Genomic DNA, 20,552 nt, shown 5'->3' on the forward strand with positions numbered 1-20,552 from the left:
AGATTATCACCCAGGTATTAATCCTAGTACCCATTAGTTATTTTTTCTGATCCTTTCCCTCCTTCCACCCTCCATCCTCTGAGAGACCCCAGTGTTTGTTGTTGTTGTTCCCCTCTATGTGTCCATGTGTTCTCATCATTTAGTTTCCACCTATAAGTCAGAACATGCAGTATTTGGTTCTCTGTTGCTGCATTAGTTTGCTAAGGATAATGACCTCTAGCTCCACCCACGTTTCTACAAAGGACATGATCCTGTTCTTTTTTTTAATGGACGCATAGTAGTCCATGGTGTATCTGTACTACATTTTCTTTATCCAACATACTAATGATGGGCCTTTACATTGATTCCATGTCTTTGCTATTGTGAATAGTGCTGCAATGAATGTACATGTGCATATGACAGAATGATTTATATTCCTTTGGGTATAAAGTAATGGGATTGCTGGGTTGAATGGTAGTTCTGTTTTTAGGTCTTGGAGGAATTGCCACACTGTCTTCCACAATGGTTGAACTAATTTACAATTCCACCTTATACACCAACAGTGTGTAAGTGTTCCTTTTTCTCTGCAACCTTACCAGTATCTGTTGTTTTTTGACTTTTTCATAATAGCCCTTCTGACTGGTGTGAGATGGTATTTCATTGTGGTTTTGATTTGTATTTCTCTAATGATCAGTGATGTTGAGCTTTTTTTCATGTTTGTTGGCCTCATGTATGTCTTCTCTTGAAAAGTGGCTGTTCATGTCCTTTGCCCACTTCTTAATGGGGTTTGTTTTTTTTCTTGTCAATTTAAGTTCCTTTTAGATGCTGGATATTAGACTTTTGTCAGATGCATAGTTGGAAAGTATTTTCTCCTATTTTGTAGGTTATCTGTTTACTCTGTTATAGTTTCTTTCACTGTGCAGAAGCTCCGTAGTTTAATTAGATTCCATTTGTCAAGTTTTGCTTTTGTTGCAATTGGTTTTGGAGACTTCATCATAAAATCTTTGACTGTTCTATGTCCAGAATGGTATTGCCTTGGTTGTCTTCCAGGGTTTTTATAGTTTAGGTTTTAAATTTAAGTCTTTAATCCATCTTGAGTTATCTTTTGTACACGGTATACGGAAGGGGTCTAGTTTCAGTCTTCTGCACATAGCTAGTCAGTTTTCCCATCACCATTTACTGAATAGGGAATTCTTTCCCCATTGCTTGTTTTTGTCAGCTTCATCAAAGATCAGATAGTTGTAGGTGTGTGATCTTATTTTTGGGTTCTCCATTCTGTTCCATTGCCCTATGTGTCTGTTTTTATACCAGTAGCATGCTGTTTTGGTTACTGTAGCCCTATAGTATAGTTTTAAGTCAAGTAGCATGATGCCTCCAGCTTTGTTCTTTTGCTTAGGATTGCCTTGGCTATTTGGGTTTACTTTTTGGTTCTCTGTGAATTTTAAAATAGTTTTTTCTAGTTCTGTGAAGAATGTCATTGATAGTTTAATAGGCACAGCATATATATTGATCTGTCCTTTCCATCTGTTTGTATCATCTCTGATTTCTTTGAGCAGTGTTTTATAGTTCTCCTTGTAGTGATCTTTCACCTTGCTGGTTACCTTCATTCCTAGGTATTTTATAACTTTTTTGTGGCACTTGTGAATGAGACTGCATTCCTGATTTGGCTCTCAGCTTAACTGTGTTGATGTATAGGAATGCTAGGGATTTTTGTACATCAATTTTGTATCCTGAGACTTTGCTGAAATTGTTTAACAGCTTAAGAAGATTTAGGGTCAAGACTATGGGGTGTTCTATATACAGGATCATGTCGTCTGCAAATGGAGATAGTTTGACTTGCTCTCTTCCGATCTGGATGCCCTTTATTTTTTTCTTTTGCCTGATTGTCCTGGCCAGAATTTCCAGTACTATGTTGAATAGGAGTGGTGAGAGGGGGCATCCTTGTCTTATGCTGGTTTTCAAGGGAAATGCTTCCAGCTTTTGCCCATTCAATATGATCTTGGCTGTGGGTTTGTCATATATGGCTCTTATTATTATTTTGAGGTATATTCCTTCAACACCTAGTTTATTCAGAGGTTTTAACCTGAAAGGATGCTGAATTTTATCAAAAGCCTCTTCTGCATCTTTTGAAATAATCGTGTGGTGTCTGTCTTTTGTTCTGTTTACGTGATGAAATACATTTACTGATATGAATATGTTGAACCAACCTTGCATCCCAGGGATAAAGCCTACTTGATCGTGGTGGATAAGATTTCTGATGTGCTGCTGGATTCAGTTTGCCAGTATTTTGTTGAGGATTTCTCCACTGATGTTTATCAAGGATAGTGGCCTGAAGTTTTCTTTTTTTGTGTGGTGTCCCTGTCAGTTTTTTGGTATCAGGATAATGTTGGCCTCATAGAATGAGTTAGAGAGGAGTCCTTCATCCTTACTTACTTATTTAGTTATTTATGGGAACAGTTTCAGCAGTAATAGTACCAGTTTTTCTTTGTATATCTGGTAGAATTCAGCTGTGAATCCGTTTGCTCCTGGACTTTTTCTTTTCTTTTCTTTTTGGTTGGTAGAATATTTATTACTGATTCTATTTCAGAGCTTGTTACTGGTCTGTTCAGAGATTCAATTTCTTCCTGTTTCAGTCTTGGGAGAGTGTGTGTGTATCCAGGAATTTATCCATTTCTTCTAGATTTTCTAGTTTATGTGCATAGAAGTGTTCATAATATTCTGATGATTAGTTGTATTTCTACGGGGTCATTGGTGACACCCCACTTGCTGTTTCTGATTGTGTTTATGTACATCTTCTCTCTTTTCTTCTTTATTAGCTTAGCTAGCAGTCTATTTTATTAATTAAAAAAAAAAAAAAACAGCTCCAGGATTCATTGATCTTTTGAATATATTTTCATGTCTCAATCTCCTTCAGTTCAGCTCTGATTTTGGTTATTTCTTGTCTTCTGCTAGCTTTAGTGTTGGTTTTCTCTTGGTTCTCTAGCTCTTTTAATTGTAGTGTTAGGTTGTTAAATTGAGATCTTTTTGACGTAGGCATTTGCTGCTATAAATTTCTCTCTTAAAACTGCCTTAGCTATGTCCCTGAGATTCTGGTATGTTGTATCTTTGCTCTCATTAGTTTAAAAGAACTTCTTGATTTCCCCCTTCATTTCTTATTTACCCAAAAGTAATTCAGGAGCCGATTATTCCATTTCCATGTAATTGTATTGTTTTGAGTGAATTTATTAGTCTTGATTTCTAATTTGATTGCTCTCTAGTCTGAGAGATTGGTTGTTACTATTTAATTTCTTCTGCATTTGCTGAGGAGTCTTTTATTTCTGATTATGTGATCGATTTTGGAGTACATGACACATGGCAATGAAAAAATGCATATTCTGTTGTTTTAAGGTGAAAAGTTCTGTAGATGTCTATCAGGTCCATTTGATCCAGTGCTGAGTTCAGGTCCTGAATATCTTTGTTAATTTTTTGTCTTTATGGTCTAATGTTGTCAGTGGGATGTTAAAGTCTCCCACTATTAATATGTGGGGGTCTAAGTTTCTTTGAAGGTCATTAAGAAACTGCTTGATGAGTCTGAGTGCTTCTGTGTTACATGCATATATATTTAAAACAGTTATGTCTTCTTGTTGAATTTAACCCTTTACCATTATGCAATGCCCTTGTCTTTTTTGATCTTTGTTGAATTAAAATCTGTTCTGTCTGAAATTAGTATTACAACTCCTGCTTTCTTCTATTTTCCATTTGCTTGGTAGATTTTTCTCAATCCCTTTTGTTTTGAGCTTATGTGTGTCACTGCAGGTAAGATAGGTTTCTTGAAGATAGCATACCAATGCTTTCTTGTGTTTTCCATGTGTTTGGTAGATTTTTCTTAGTCCCTTTTGTTTTGAGCTTATGTGTGTCACTGCATGTAAGATAGGTTTCTTGAAGACAGCATACCAATGGGTCTTGGTTCTTCATCCAGCTTGCCACTCTGTGCCTTTTAATTGGGGCATTTAGCTCATTTACATTCAAGGTTAGTATTGATATATGTGGATTTGATCCTGTTATCATGATGTTAGCTGGTTATTTTGCAGACTTGTTTAGTGGTTGCTTTACAGTGTCAGTAGTCTGTGTACTTTAGTGTTAGTAGCTAGTAATGGTGTTTCCTTTCCATATTTAGTGCTTCCTTCAGGGGCTCTTATAAGGCAGGTCTGGAGGTAAGGAATTCCTTCAGCATTTGCTTATTTGAAAAGGATCTTATTTCTCCTTTGTTTATGAAGCTTAGTCTGTGCAGATATGAAATTCTGGGTTGGAATTTCTTTTAAGGATGTTGAATATTGGCCCCCGATGCTCTTTTGGCTTGTAGGGTTTCTGCTAAGAGGTCCATTTTTAGTCTGATGGGCTTCCCTTTACAGATGACCTGACTTTTCTCTCTAGCTGCCTTTAACATTTTTTCTTTCATTTTGACCTTGGAGAATCTGATGATTATGTGTCTTAGGAGGGATCTTCTTATGAAATGTCTTGTTGGGATTTATATCTGCATTTATATCTTTTACATTTTTCTAGCAGAATATTTTTATTTATTTAAAGCTAAACTCTCTTTTCCTATGAATTTCCCAAGAAGATGGGCACAGGATTTTTTTCCTCTGATCTATTCCTTAGTAAGTAACTTGCATAATTCTTGCAGGACATAATTATGGTTTCCAGATGTTACCAAATAAATTGAAGATTGGGAACTCATAGGGCACTGGTAAACACACAGATGCAAGTGACATCAGTAAGACAGTAGAACAGGGGGTCTCTGGCTCATGTACCCCAACAGAAAAAAATGATTTGGCAGCCTGCCATGCACAGAAGTTCCTTTGTAAGAGCTTTGGGATCCAGAAAGAAGATTGTGAAACCCTAGTAGAGCCCCAGACTGAGGAGGGACACACTGAGAAATGAGGCCCACAGTCGGCTGGCAGGTTCATAGGCTTTGGTACCAGCTATGGACTGAAAGCATCCCTGTCCTCCTATGAACTCAGCTCCAACCACAAAGAGCTGTGGTGCTTCCAAAAGTCCCATCTTCCATTTCCTGAGAGGGGCCATACCCAACCTATCCCCCCAGTAACATGCTTGCTGACCTCAGACCCAACTGCAGATACTGAAGTAGTCATGTGCCCTGGCTCCAGCCCCTCTCGACTGTGGCCTGCTGGGAGACATGTCTATTCATACCCTTGGTGACAGGTTTCCCAAGCTCAGTCCCAACCGCACTCCCTGAAACAGCCATTTTACCTGGCTCCAAACTCAGCTTGACTGAGATACCAGAGGCAAAAACATCAGTCTGGTGAGCTAGGAGTGGATCCTTACCTGCCAAAACCAGCCTAAAGACTAGAGGTGTCTGCTCCTTCAAATGCACAGACACACACAAGTTTACGTGGATCACAAAGCATAAGGTAAACACACCACCACCAAAGTTAACTAACAAAACCCCAGTAACCAATCCCAGAAAGGTGGAGATCCATAAATTACCTGAAAAGGAATCCAAAATAGCCATCTTAAAGAAGCTTAATGAGCTTCAGGAGAATACAGATTTTAAAACTAAATGAAATTAGGAAATCAATACATGAACAAAATGAGAAATTTAATAATGAAACAGAAGCATTAAGAAGAAACCAAACAGAAATCTTGGAGCTGAAGAATACAAGGATTGAACCGAAAATCCCAATAGACAGAGCTTCAACAGAAAACTTGATCATGTAGGAAAAAGAATCAGTAAATTGGAAGCCTGGCCATTTGAAATTAACCAGTTAGAAGGAAAAAAAATGAAAAGTGAAGAAAGCCTATGAAACTTACAGAACACCATCAAAGTGGTGGAAAGCCTATTTAAAGAAATAATGGCAAAAATCTTCCCAACTCTACAGAGGGAAGTTGACATAAAGTCCTAAGATCTTCAAATATATTAAACAAAAAGAGCATTACTCTGAAGCACATTATAGTTTGTCTCAAATATTAGAGTTTTTCAGAAGTAAAAGACAAAGAGACAATTCTGAAAGCAGCAAGAGAAAGGTACCTTGTCACATACAAGGGAAACATCATAAGATTTATCAGCAAAAACCTTGCAGACCAGGAGACAATGGGATGATATAGCAAAGTACTGGAAGAAAAAATGCCAACCAAGAATACTTTATCCAGAAAAACTGTAGTTTAAGGATGAAGGAGAGATAAGTCTTTCCCTGTCAAAACTAGGAAGTTTGTCACCACTAGACCTGCTAAAGTTAGTTTTTCCAGCTGAAATGAAAAGACGATAAACAGCATCATTAAAGCATATGAAAATATAAATCTTGTTGCTAAAGGTAAACACAGAATATTATAATACTGAAATGGTACACACAAATCACTTTAAACACTAGTATATAAATTAGAAGGTAAGTTGTCAGAATAAATATAGCTACATAAATTTACTAATGGAAATACAATACAGAAAATTAAAATCTGACATCAGTTACATAAAGTGTGTGGGGGAGGGGGAAATAAAGCATAGAGTGCCTGTATAAGATTGAAGTGAAGTGGATATCAGCTTCAAACAGATTGCTGTAACTATAAATTATTCAGTGTAAACTCCATGGTAACCACACACAAATACACACACAATGTACAGTAGATGCAAAAAAGATTAAGAGAGAAGAATCAAAGTACACTGCTACAATAGTCAAACCACAAAGGAAGACACCAAGACATATAAGAGAACTATAATAAAGGTAGAAAACAAATGACAAAATGTCAAGAGTAAGTCCTTACCTATTATTATTTAAAATTCAAATATACTAAACTGTCCAATCAAAAGAAATACTGTAGATGAACAAATAAATAATAATAATCAACTATATGCTGTCTACAAGAGACTCATTTTAGATTTGAGGACACAGAGGTTGAAAATAAAGAATGAAGAATGATATTTCATGAGAAAGGTTAAAGAAAGGAGTCGGGCGCGGTGGCTCACACCTCTAATCCCAGCACTTTGGGAGGCCGAGGGGGGGGGGGTGGATCACGAGGTCAGGAGTTCGAGACCAGCCTGGCCAACATGGTGAAACCCAATCTCTACTAAAAATACCAAAAATTAGGTGGGCATGGTGGTGGGTGCCTTAAATCCCTGCTACTCAGGAGGCTGAGGCAGGAGAACTGCTTGAACCCAGGAGACAGAGATTGCAGTTAGCCAAGATGGTGCCACTGTACTCCAGCCTGGGTGACAGAGTGGGAAGGAAAGAAGAAAGGAAGGAAGGAAGGCAGGAAGGCAGGAAGGCAGGAAGGAGGGAGGGAGGGAGGGAGAGAGGGAGGGAAAGAGGGAGGGAGGGAGGGGAGGGAGGGAGGAAGGGAAGAAAAGGAAGAAAGGAAGAAAGAAAGGAGAGCAGGGGTAGCTATACTGTCATTAAATAAAATAGGGTTTAAGTCCAAACTGTCATGTGACAAATGTCATTATATAATGATATAAGGGACAATTCAACAGAAAGACTCAATAGTTATAAATATTAATACTTATACCACCAACACGAAAGCACCTAAATATGTAAAGTATTACATTGATAAATCTGAAGGGAGAAAGAGACAGCAATACAGTAATAATACAATAATAGGAAGAGACTTCAAAACTTTACTCTCTAAAATGGATAGATCATTCTGGTAGAAAATCAGTCAATAAGAAAATAGAATAACTGAACAACACTATAGACCAAATTGACCTAAGATACATAACTGCCATCTAATATCAGAAAAATACAGATTCTTCTCAAGAGCATATGGAACATTCTTCAGGGTATATAACAAGTTAGGTGTCAAAAGAGGTCTGAAAATGTTAGTAAGACAAAAATCTTCCAAGTGCCTTTTCCAGCCATAATGGAATGACATTAGCAATCAATAACAGTATTTTTAAGAACAACAACCAAAAAATACAAACATGGCATTCACCTTCTGTAATATCATTTTACCCACAGACTGAAGATATTAAATGGAAAATTTCATAAATAAGCAACTCACAAATTTAATCAGTGTGATGAAATCTTGCACCATCCTGCCTCATCCTGCCTGGGACATCAACCATCCCTTTGTCCAATGTATTCACACTGTATACTCTACTCGACCACTAGTCACTTCATAGCCATCTCCGTTATCAGATCACTTGTCATGGTATTGCAGTGCTTGTGTTTCTGTCATCTTTACTTTACTCAATAACGGCCTCAAACCTCAAGAGTAGTGGTGCTGGCTATTTAGATGCCAAAGAAAAGCCATAAAGTGCATCCATTAATTGAAAAGGTAAAAGTTCTTGACTTAATAAGGAAAGAAGAAAAAAGTAGGCTGAGGTTGCTAAGATCTATGGTAAAAATGAATCTTCTATCCCTAAAACTGTGAAGAAGAAAAAAGAAATTCATGCTAGTTTTGCTGTTGTGCCTCAATCTGCAAAAGTTATAGCCACAGTGTATGATAACTATTATAACTATATGGTTACAATTGTTATATTTTATTTTTAAATTGATTCATTGTCAATCTCTTACTATATCCAATTTATAATTAAATTTTATTATAGATGTGTATGTATAGGAAAAAACACAGTATATATAAACTTTAGTATTAGTACTATCTGTGATTTCAAGCATTCACCAGAGGTTTAAGAACAAATCCCCCACAGATAGGGAGAACTACAGTACATGGAAACTACGCAATACAATCTTGAGCAGCCACTGAGTCAAAGGAGACATCAAAAGGGAATTTAGGAAATATCTTGAGACAAATGAACATGAAAACAAAAGTTATCAAAACTTACGGGATGGAACAAAACTAACACTAACAGGGAAGTTTATAGCAGTAAGATCCTACATTTAAAAAGAAGGAACGGCCGGGCGCAGTGGCTCACATCTGTAACCACAGCACTTTGGGAGGCCGAGGCAGGTGGATCACTTGAGGTCAGGAGTTCGAGACCAGCCTGGCCAACACAGTAAAACCCCATCTCTACCAAAAATATAAAAATTAGCCAGGCGTGTTGGCACAGGCTTGTAATCCCAGCTACTTGGGAGGCTGAGTCAGGAGAATTGCTTGAACCTAGAGGGCAGAGCTTGCAGTAATCCGAGATCACACCACTGCACTACAGCCTGGGTGACAGAGCGAGATTCCATCTGGAAAAATAATAATAATAATAATAATAATAATAATAATAATAATAATAGTGAGGAAGAGGAGGAAGAGGAGGAGAAGGAGGATCTCAAATAAACAACCTAACTTTACACTTCAGGGAACAACAATAAAAACAAACTGAGTCCAAAGTTAGCATAAGGATGTTAATAATAAAGATTACAGCAAAGATAATTGAAATAGAGAACAGAAAAATTAAAAAAAAAAAAAAACTCTTGGCTGTATTAAAAGAAGAGAGAAGACTTAAAAACTGAAAGAGGAGATATTATAACAAATATCTTAGAAATATGAATAAAAAAGATTACTAGGTAGTATTACAAAAATACACTAACAAATCACATAATCCCTAAAAAAAAAAAAAAAGGATAAATTCCTTGACATGTATAACCTACCAAAATTGAATCAAGGAGAAACAGAAATCCTGAAGAGACCAATAACAAATAAAGAGATTAAATTAGCAATTAAATCTCATCACACACAGAAAAGTCCAGGACCAAATCGATTCAATGAAGAACACTATCAAATAGTCAAGGAATAATTGATACTGGTGCTTTTTAAACCTTACAAAAAATAATAGAAAAAGAGGACATATTTCCAAACAAATTTTATGAGGCTAGAATCATGCTGACACCCAAGTCAGACAAAGACTCCAAAATAAAAGAATACTATAGGCTAATAACCCTGATGAACATGGACGCAGAAATCCTAAATAAAATACTAGATACAAAATTCAACAGCACATTTAATGGATTATACTCCAAAACTAAGTAGGATTTCTCCCTGAAATGCAAGGATGGTTTAACATTTGCAAATTAATCAATGTGATACAACACATCAACAGAAGGAAACACAGGAACTACATAATTGTCTCAATGGATACAGAAAAAGCATCTGACAAAACTCAATATCCATGCATGCTAAAACTCTCACCAAAAAAAGGCAGAGAAGGAATTTACTTCAACATTACAAAAACCATTACAAAAAGCTCACAGCTAACACTATAATCAAGAAAAACTGAAAGCTTTTAAGGTCCATACAAAGCAAGGATGTCCGCTCTTACAACTTCTATTCATTACAGTACTGGCAGTCCTAGCCAGAGGCATTGGACAAGAAAAATAAATAAAAGGCACATACATCAAAAAATAACTGAAATTATCCCTGTTTACAAGTGGTATGATCATATACATAGAAAGCTCTGAAAACTCAACAAGAAAAAACTGTTAAAAGTAATAAACAATTTTACTAAAGTTGCTTAATATAAAATCAATACAAAAAAATCAGTGACTTTTTTTTTTTTTTTTTTAGACAGAGTCTCACTCTGTCACCAGGCTGGAGCGCAGTGGCACTATCTCAGCTCACTGCAATCTCCACCTCTTGGGTTCAAGTGATTCTCCTGCCTCAGCCTCCCGAGCTGCTGGGACTACAGGCGTGTACCACCACACCCAGCTAATTTTTGCATTTTCAGTAAAGACAGGGATTCACCATGTTGGCCAGGATGGTGTCGATCTCTTGACCTCATGATCCACCCACCTTGGCCTCCCAAAGTGCTGGGATTACAGGCGTGAGCCACCACACCTGGCCAAAAAAAAATCAGTGGCATTTCTACACATAAACAGTGATCTCTTTAAAAAGGAAATTAAGAAAGTAGGAAAATAGCAACAATAAATAATACAATACTTAGGAATAAACTTAACCAAACAGATGAAAGATTGGTACACTGAATACTATAATACATTGATGAAAGAAATCAAAGGAGACACAGATAAATGTAAAGACGTTCTGTGTTTATGGATTAGAATAATTAATATTGTTAAAATTTCCATACCTCACAAAAGTATCTACAGGTTCAATGCAATCCCTATCAAAATCCCATTGGCATTCTTTACAGAAATAGAAAAGAAACAATCCAAAAATTCATATGGAACAACAAAAGATCTTGAATACTCAAAGATATCTTAAGAAAGAAGAACAAACCTGGAGGTATCAAATATCCTGATTTCAAAATATGTTACATAGCTATAGTACACAAAACAGTATGGTACTTGCAGAAAATCAAACATGTAGTCTAATGGAACAAAATAGAGGGCCCAAAAATAAATCCATGCATTAAGAGCCAGCAGATCTTTGCCAAGGATGCCAAGAAGACACAATGGGGAAAGGACCATCTCTTCAATAAACAGTGCCAGGAAAACTGAATATCCACATGTAGAAAATGAAATCTGACCCTTATCTCACTCTATATACAAAAAAAAAAAAACTCAAAATAGATTATAAACACTTAAATATAAGATTTGAAGCCATAAAACTATGAGAAGAAAACATAGGAAAAAGCTTCATTTCATGACATTGGTCTGGGCAGTTTTTTGTTTGTTTTTGTTTTTGTTTTTCGTTTTTTTTTTTTTTTTTTTTTTTTTTTTGGTAGATAAGACACTAAAAGCATAGAAAGCAAAAGCAAAAATAGACAAATGGGACTGCACTGAGCTAAAAGGCTTCTGTCCAGCAAAGGAACAGTCCACAGAGAGAAGGGCAATTTATGGAATGGGAGAAAATACTTGACAGCCACATATCCAATTAAAGGGTTAATATCCAAAATAGATAAAGAACTCAAACAACTCAATAGCAAATAACCCTCTTAAAATGGGCCAAGGACCTGAATAGGTATTTCTCAAAATAAGACATACAAATTGTCAACAGGTATATTGAACATCACCATCAGGAAAGTGCAATTCAAAACCACAATATCATCTCACACCTGTTAGAATGGCAATTTTACCAAAAACACAAAAAATAACAATTGTTGATGACAATGCAGAGAAAAGGAAAACCTTGAACACTGCTGGCAGGAATGTAAATTGGTACAGCCATTATGGAAAACTGTCTGATGGTTCTTCAAAAAATTAAAAATAGAATTACCATATAATCCACCAATCCCAGTTCTGGGTATATATTTCTAAAGAAAATGGGCCAAGCACAGTGGTTCAAGCCTGTAATCCTAGCGCTTTGGGAGGCTGAGGCGGGCAGATCACCTGAGGTCAAGAGTTCAAGATCAGCCTGGGCAACATGGCGAAACCCCGTCTCCACTACAAATACAAAAATTAGCCAGGCGTGGCAGCGCATTCCCGTAATCCCAGTTACTTGGAAGGCTGAGGCAGGAGAACTGCTTGAACCCAGGAGGCAGAGATTGCATTGAGCCGAGATCACACCACTGTATTCCAGCCTGGTTGACAGCGTGAGGCTCTGTCTCAAAAAAAAAAAAAAAAAGAAGAAGAAGAAAATGATATCAGAACTTTTAAGAGATATCTGCACTCCCATATCTATTGCAGCACTATTCACAATATCTATTGCAGCAGTATTCACAACAGCCAAGAAGTGGAAGTAATGTAAATGACTGTCAATGGATGAATGGATAAAGAAAATCTGGCATGTATATACAATGAAGTATTATACAGCCTTAAAATTTAGAGAAGGAAATCCTGCCACATGTGACAACATGGATGAAGCTGGAGGACACTATACTAAGTAAAAGCCAGAGAGAAAGACAAACACCACCTGATTCACTTATATGTGGAATCTAAAACAGCTGAACTCCTAGAAGCAGAGAGTAGAATGGTGGTTACAGGGGCTGGGCAATAGGGAGGTGGTCAAAGACACACAGTTTCTGTAACAAAGGACAAGTAAGCTCTGGAGATCTGGTGTCTAATGTCCACCATGAGGACTGCAGCTGACAATACTGCACTGTATACTTGAAATGTGCTACAAGAGTTGACCTTCAGTGTTCTCACTACACACACACACACACACACACACACAAACGTGTGATGGATGTGTTAAGTACTTTGTGGCGATTTCACAAATACACATGTAAATCAACATCATGTTGTACACCTTCAATATGTACCATTTCTGTTTGTCAATTACACTCCCAATAAAGCTGAAAATAAAACACAAGAAAAAAAAATTACTTTTCCCAATAGATACTTGGGACAGTGAACATTTATTTTTTGGTTAAGGAAATGGAAGGAAACTGTACATAAATAAAAGTACATATTTAATTTAACAAGTGATTACAGATCACCTAGTGGGTGCAGTGTGTTACTAGGCCAATTGGAAAACTCTAAAATAAATAAAATTTTGTCTCTGAACTCAAAACACTTGCAAAGCCCTAGGCGCCTGACCAGCCAAAGATTCTCATTCATTCCTCCGTGACCCTGAGCATGAGCTGCGGGGCCCTAACACTGAGCCATAAACCCACAGGCAAACCCAATCCTGCAAGAATCCCCAAAGTGCCTTCTTTCTCATCCCACTGCTACAAGAAAAGAGCATCGATAATGTTCTCATTGACACAAGCAATGCTCAAAGCTATCTCCATGACAATATTTACCCTCATCCACTCTCCAGGAAGTGATTAAGGAACAGCAGGTGCCAATGAGGAAGATACTAGACACCCCTAGGAAATGGGTGCTGGTGGCAGCAGGAGCACCTGGTGGGGCCCGGGCAGCCCCAACCCTTCAGAACCTCACAGCGGGGCTTGCAGGCTAATAACTACCATGAGTTCTGATTCTTTCAGATCCTGGGTAAAAACCTTCATGTCAATGAAGAGCTCCAGGAAACAAAACAGGGAGAGCATCACCATGAACCTGCAGACACGACAGTCCACAGAGAACCCTCAGCATAGGGAATAGACTTCTTAAATATACGAACACCACAGGCTCCTGACCACATCCTGTGTATCTGTGATGAGCCTGTGGCCACACCGTGCACCGCCCATGGTGTCCTCTAGTCCTCTTGTGGTCTGAGGATGGGGAGCTGGTCCCTGGGTTTCCATGAGGCAGGGGAGCTGGGGTCCACTCTCACTCCATCTGACCTGACTCGCTTTCCCTCTAATCCCCATCAAGAGGCTGTTTCTACCCAGTAAACAGATACAAATCAGTTGTCAAAGAACACAAAAAATTGCACAAATGCTACTACTGTGATCCTCTGTTCTTTTAGTCCAACAACTGGAGACAGGTTTGGAGCATCTAGAGAGGTGAAAGGGAATAGACAGTCCGGGGGCTCCACATCTTTTCCCCCGCACAGAGAATAATCCCACGTGGCCACAACAGAAGCCAGTATGCGGTGTGCTCACAGAGGAGTATATTAATTCCAGTCAAATAAATAGTTGAGTGCCCAAATCTCCACCTTGTGCGCTAAATGGATCTCCACACTCTGCTGGTCAGTCCTCCACAATGTGGGCCTTTGCATCCATGCCCCACCCTGTGAAGGCAGCTCTGCCTGGCGAGTGCTCCTCATGTGAAAGCTGCCATGACACCTTCAGCAGTTGAGGGTGGGAGTAGATCATCAACAACCCACCTGCCCAAATATAAATTGCGGAGAGGCAAAACTCTGCCCCCAAACACTGTAAGAACATGATAATAAAACCCAGTCCCCACAGACATGGGTTATCAGATGTGCTTCAGTTACTTGCAGGGCACAGTTACCCTCTCAACCTGGAGGAGACCTCAGACACCATCCCTTCCCAGGGCTGGAACCTGCACCCAGGCCAGCGGGTCTTCCACATGAAAGTGGGAGGTTTGGGGGCTGCCAGGAGCTCCAGCTTTGGCTGCTGCTTTGCTCTCTCTGGGGCTGCCTCTATTTGTGCCAGGTAAACACAGTTTTCTAAGGAAGACCTGACTTGGCAGCATAAAAAACCTGGACACACACAAGCTCGACCCTGTGAGGACATGGGTCCAATAGCAGGAACTTGTTTTATGACGTTTCCTGCAGGGTTTGACACTCCGTGTGACCCTTCCCAGGCTCATGTAAAATGGAGCTTGATTGACTACTTTTCCACTACACACTTTTCTGGAGCATGTCTTTGCCTAGCAAGGTGTGAGGGGATGCCATTTCTGGTACTCTGCACCATGCCCTTTAAGTTGCTACTGGCTGACATTTTCAAATGCCAAACTCCAAACAGTCCGCCAGTTCTTTCAAGCCTCCTTTGATGCTACTGGAGAATTCACACAGAGAGAGGCCACCCTTGGGACAACGGCAGTGCCCAACAATGGACAGAGAAGCAGAGCTGCAGCCTACTCCCTGTGGGTTTTCCTTACACGCTCATCAGATCCCAACCTGCCTCTCATCTCCTGAGGACAAAGGATTAATGATTCTCTAATTGGGTGTTACAAGTGCATCCCTCCACAAGACCTCAGTAGGTCACTGGGCCACTGGACCACGGGCAAGTGGAAGAGGCTGCCTGGCCACTCACACATTCTCGCCACCTCCTGGGTCTGGCCTCCCCTCCTCACTACCTCTGATAGAGCAGCCCCACCCTGATCTGCACCTCTGCCCACTGATTAGGGATTGGGCGTGATTTCCCACATCAGCACTGGGTGCAGTGATGGTGCTCGGAGCAGCCTGCCTGGGATGGAATCCTGGTACCACTGCTCACTGCCTCTCTGACCTGGGTGGTGCTGACTGCATCCTTTGTGCCTCAGTTTTATTACTGGTGAGAGCAGAATGACAGTGCCCACCTCACAGGGTGGATACAGTTTTACGTGAAGTAACATTTTTAAGGCACCAAGCACAGTGCCAGGCATATAGTAGGCACAAGGTCAGTGCTTGCTAAATAAATGAGTTAATTTGTTCCCACCCTTTCTATTTTGGATTCTACATAGTAAGGCATTCGCCTAGTGCAGGGCAAAGGATCACCTGTCTGTATGTTGCCAAATGCCATCCTGCTCTTACCAAGATATTAGACCTTTTCAAAGCAACATCTTTGAAGCAATGCAGAATAGTTTCTCTGATTGTACAAAGAATAAAACTAAGAGAGTTAGACCCTCTTAGAATGTCAAACAGAGACAGGTATTTCAGGAAAGTGACTAGGGCTATGGCTCTCCCTGGCCTCAGGGATGATCCCATAGGATCGCTATTTTCATTGACTACACAGACATCAAGAAAATCTCAATCTCTTTCCTTCTCTCTCTGCCTCTCCTTCTCTTTCTCTCATCTATCTATATTCAGGTTAAATCCTAGGTTCAATGGAAAGATAAAAGACAGTAACAAAATGGAATGATTACCATAAAATTAAGATAGCAGGGGTAGTGGGGGTTATAAGAACAAGCCTTTCAGGTTTCTCTCCCCTTCCTCCTCAACATCGTTTTTACCTCTAACTTCTTTACCTCTGTTCCCCCAAAGGCCTTTTAAGTGTTAACAAGGTAGAGGTCAATGTTACTTTTTTTTTTTTTTTTTGTATTTGTTGTGGTCTCTGATTTTAAACTTAACAAGTGAGTATAATTATTATACTTCTTTAAAAATAGTATTTTCCAAATGTGTACAGATGTCAAAATTTTTTTTTGAGTCAGTGACTTCAATTAGAAAAAAAACTGGTTTTCTTTTGTAGGTGGTTCTTTTTGAAATCTTAGCAGAGCCCTAGATGAGAAACGGACAGCCTGTCCCAATACCCATCCTAGTGCAGAGGGGCCACTGTCCCTCAGAAAGCAGCCAACAGCAAAAGATTGCTTGGGGAACACACAATTGGGACATGGATGTCAGAGAGGCCAAGTCCTACTTCCATTTCCATCACACCCTGGCCAATTAATGAATTACTCTTCTCTAATTGAGGGGACTTCTAGCTACATTACAAGCCAGCTGTCCTACCAGATCCTCAGACCCCATTCAGTGTGGAAATGGACTAAAAATACTCTGTGATGAGGCTGCCAAGGGTCGTTCTTGAGCCACTGACACAAATCATTCCTATAGTCCCCCTGTTCATGCCACCAGTGAGACCTTGGGCTCACTCTTAGGACCGCATACTCATCAAGTATCCCTGACATCTAGCAGAGCCAGTGGCATGCACCATAGCAGGGGACTGCAACTGTAATATGCAATCTGAACCTTCAGGGCTTGCTGAAACACAGGTTGCTGGGCTCCTCCCCAGTATTTCTACTCAGGGGGTCTGGGGAGGGGCTGGGAATTTGCATTTCTAACAAGTTCTCAAATGAAGCCATTGCTGCTGGTCTGGAACCCTACTTTAAGAATTACTAGACTCTAAGTACCCAGGACATGCACACTTAGCACGTATGTGTTAAGTAAACAGGTCACTCAGTGCCAAGTTTACAAATCACTTTAAGGTAGCTGTAGCTACTTCCCAACACAAAGTTAAAACAAATTTAATTTGCATGAACTGTCAAATCTTAAACTGATCCAGAGTGGCCTAGTTTCTTGTGTGGGACCTAAGCTCTGGATGAGGCAGACTCTGGAGTAACAGAGTCAAGCCCTGGGAGAGAGTCCAGTCTGATGGCTTAATGTGGGTCTTCTACAGCAGCGGTCCCCAGCCCCCCGCCACAGACGAGGACTGGTCAATGGTGTGTTAGAAGCCGGGTCGCACAACAGGTGAGCAGTGAAGAAGCAAGCATTTCCCCCTTAGCTCCATCTCCTGTGCGACCACAGCGGCATTCGATTCTCACAGGAGTGTCAACCCTATTGTGAACTGTGTATGCGCTCCTTATGAGAACCTAATGATACACATAATGCACTTGAATCATCCCAAAGCCATCCCTGGCCTGGTCTGTGGAAAAACTGTCTTCCACAAAACCAGTCCCTGGTGCCAAAAAGCTTGTGGCCTGCTGCACTACAGGCAGTTCATGCCAATGAGGCTCTACACAAAGGAACACGTCAGCAGAATACAAAAAGGGTTAGTGTGGAGACAGGTGACCTGAGGAAGCCCAGAACCGGGAAGTCTGTTGGCTAGAGAGGCAGGACCCTAGGTGTGAGGCTGAGATCTCTGTAAGGATGCAGTTTCAGAGAGGCCTGGGTCCCAGGCCTGTCAACTAAGGTGGGCAGGGGCCTACCTCACAGATGCGAATCAGAAGCCACATCACCAGAAACGGAACCCATGACTAACACCAGAGCCACAGTGAGGAGGATGGTGTCAGACCTCCAAGAGTTGGCCAAGCCCTCACAAACCGAAACACCTCCTGAGGCCAAGCAGCTGCTACCAGTCTTTGAGGGCTCTCATGATGTGAGTTTAGGGACAGATGGGGGTTGTCGCTAACCGGAGAGTGAATGCCTTCTGTAAAGGCATCTGCATTTCAAAACTGTTAAAAGACAACGCTGGCCAGGTGCAGTGGCTCACGTCTGTAATCCCAGCACTTTGGGAGGCCGAGGCAGGCCGATCACTTGAGGTCAGGAGTTTGAGACCACCCTGGCCAACATGGCGAAACCCCACCTCTACTAAAAATACAAAAATTAGCCGGGCGTAGTGGCAGGCGCTTGTAATCCCAGCTACTCAGGAGACTGAGGCAGGAGAATTGTTTGAACTTGAGAGGCGGAAGTTGCAGTGAGCCGAGATTGTGCCATTGCACTCCACCTTGGGTGGCAGAGCAAGACTCCATCTCAAAAAAAAAAAAAAAAAAAGTCCAAGTTACCAAAGTGGGCTCTGGCTCCCAGGAATTTACTCTATTGAAAAGGGTAGTCTTCCAATAGAGGCATAATCACACCAAGGTGCACCTGACTTGTAACCTTGTAACTTTCAGAACAGCCTTCTTGGGGCCTACTCAACAGTGCATGGCAGCAAAGCTGTCCTCTCAAAGGTTACTTCCTTCAGACTCCAGGGCCAGGAGCTCATACCTAAGAGTGCAAGGCCAAGACCACAGCCCTTCAGAGTCCTCCAGGAGACCACACATGTGCTCCATCAATACTTTCACAGGACAGAGAGGGCTGAAGGTCCCTCCCAGCCTCCCTTCCCTTGCACCTGAGAACAGGTGAGCCCTCTACAGAAGGAACATGGAGGCCCAACACCTGCTGCTGCAAGAGTCCTATGCTGTTTCACAAGGACAGGGACCTAAAACTCCCTGCACAGTTCTAAGTTTGTCTGTTGTAAAGGGGGTGTAATGCCCTGCAGAGGCAGAATCACAGGACTGAAAATGAGGCAGATTTCCTCTCTTCTGCAAAAGGAAGGCTTGCCTTCTTCTGCCCCAGCCCTTGGCCTTGAACACCAGCTTGGCTGCAAGGCACTGACCACATCACAATGATACAGCCCAACACACTAAATACCTGACACCCTTTTGTAAAGGGCTCTTCAAAGATCTTTTCTTTTTTTTTTTTTTTTTTTTAGAAGGAGTCTCACTCTTGCACAGGCCGGAGTGCACAGGCACAATCTTGGCTCATTGCAACCTCTGCCTCCTGGGTTCAAGTGACTCTCCTGCCTCAACTTCCCGAGTAGCTGGGATTATAGGCAAGCACCACCACGCCCAGCTAATTTTTTTTTACTTTTAGTAGAGACAGGTTGGCCAGGCTGGTCTCGAACTCCTGACCTCAGGTGATCTGCCCACCTCAGCCTCCCAAAGTGCTGGGATTACAGGCATGAGCCACTGCACCTGACTGAAAGATCTTTTCTTTTCTTGTGCCTCAATTAAAGTGATGTGATGGTGGCCTCTGTCCAGCAGCTGTGTGGGGTGCTGGTAATACCATCCTTAAGGTAGGCCAGAACATTTCCCCCTGTGAACGGCCCAGAGCACCAATTCTCATGTTTTAATCTGTAATAACAGACTGCAACTTTTATTTATGTTTCTAAATTCAAGGGAAGCTTAAAAAAAAAAAATCACTGATTTTCCAAATGGGCTTATCAGCATCCAATTACTAATGTGTTTCTTTTGCGGAATATTTCATGTCAGGGAATAACACAGTTAAGGGGCTGACTATAAATTACAAAATCCTTGCTTACCCTATGAAAAGGTGGCATGTTCTTTACTAAACCCACTTTTTAAGACAGAAGAGAGAAACCACAACGACAAAAAGTAAGTAGATCTATTTTAAGCAAGGGTCAGGAATTTAACTGCAGCCCACTCTTATATTACTAAAGAGCATAACATAAAACCAATTCCCAAAGCAAGGAGCTGCTGCATCCACAATAGTTATCCCACCAAAGACCCACTGGAGGCAGCTCACAGCTGCTGCTATAACTCACTGATGCTTCAGGAAACCATGAGAGGGGATAATAATTCACTACTTAAGAAATATAACGTTATTTTAATACTCCATCTCTAAGGCTGCACCTATTCTCAGTCACTACATTACAAAACTACATGGTGGCAACCTCTACTTTATAAGGGAAATAAAAGAAATGAAAGCATTTTTTTAAAATAATATTTTTACTTTTGGAATGGGCATTCTATTCTTTCCTCGTGGATTTGTAAAACTGGATCCATGAACTGCAGAATTAAGACATGATCCACAATGCCATTTTATTTCCTTTTCTTTCTTTCTTTCTTTTTTTTTTTTCTGAGATGGAGTTTCACTCTTGTTGCCCAGGCTGTAGTGTAATGGCATGATCTCGGCTCACCACAATCTCCACCGCCTGGGTTCAAGCGATTCCCCTGCCTCAGCCTCCCAAGTAGCTGGGATTACAGATTATCTGCCACCACATCCAGCTAATTTTTTTGTATTTTTAGTAGAGA

General features: G+C 40.5%; 1 protein-coding gene across 5 annotated transcripts in view; it reads right to left on the reverse strand.

Moving 5' to 3' along the window:
• COBL (cordon-bleu WH2 repeat protein) overlaps nt 1-20,552 on the reverse strand; it is a 310,164-nt gene that overhangs the window by 186,749 nt on the left and 102,863 nt on the right. The gene's annotated exons all lie outside the window — the stretch shown is intronic.

This window comes from Rhinopithecus roxellana, chromosome 6 (genome assembly GCF_007565055.1).
Source record: "Rhinopithecus roxellana isolate Shanxi Qingling chromosome 6, ASM756505v1, whole genome shotgun sequence".
Taxonomy (NCBI): Eukaryota; Metazoa; Chordata; class Mammalia; order Primates; family Cercopithecidae; genus Rhinopithecus; species Rhinopithecus roxellana.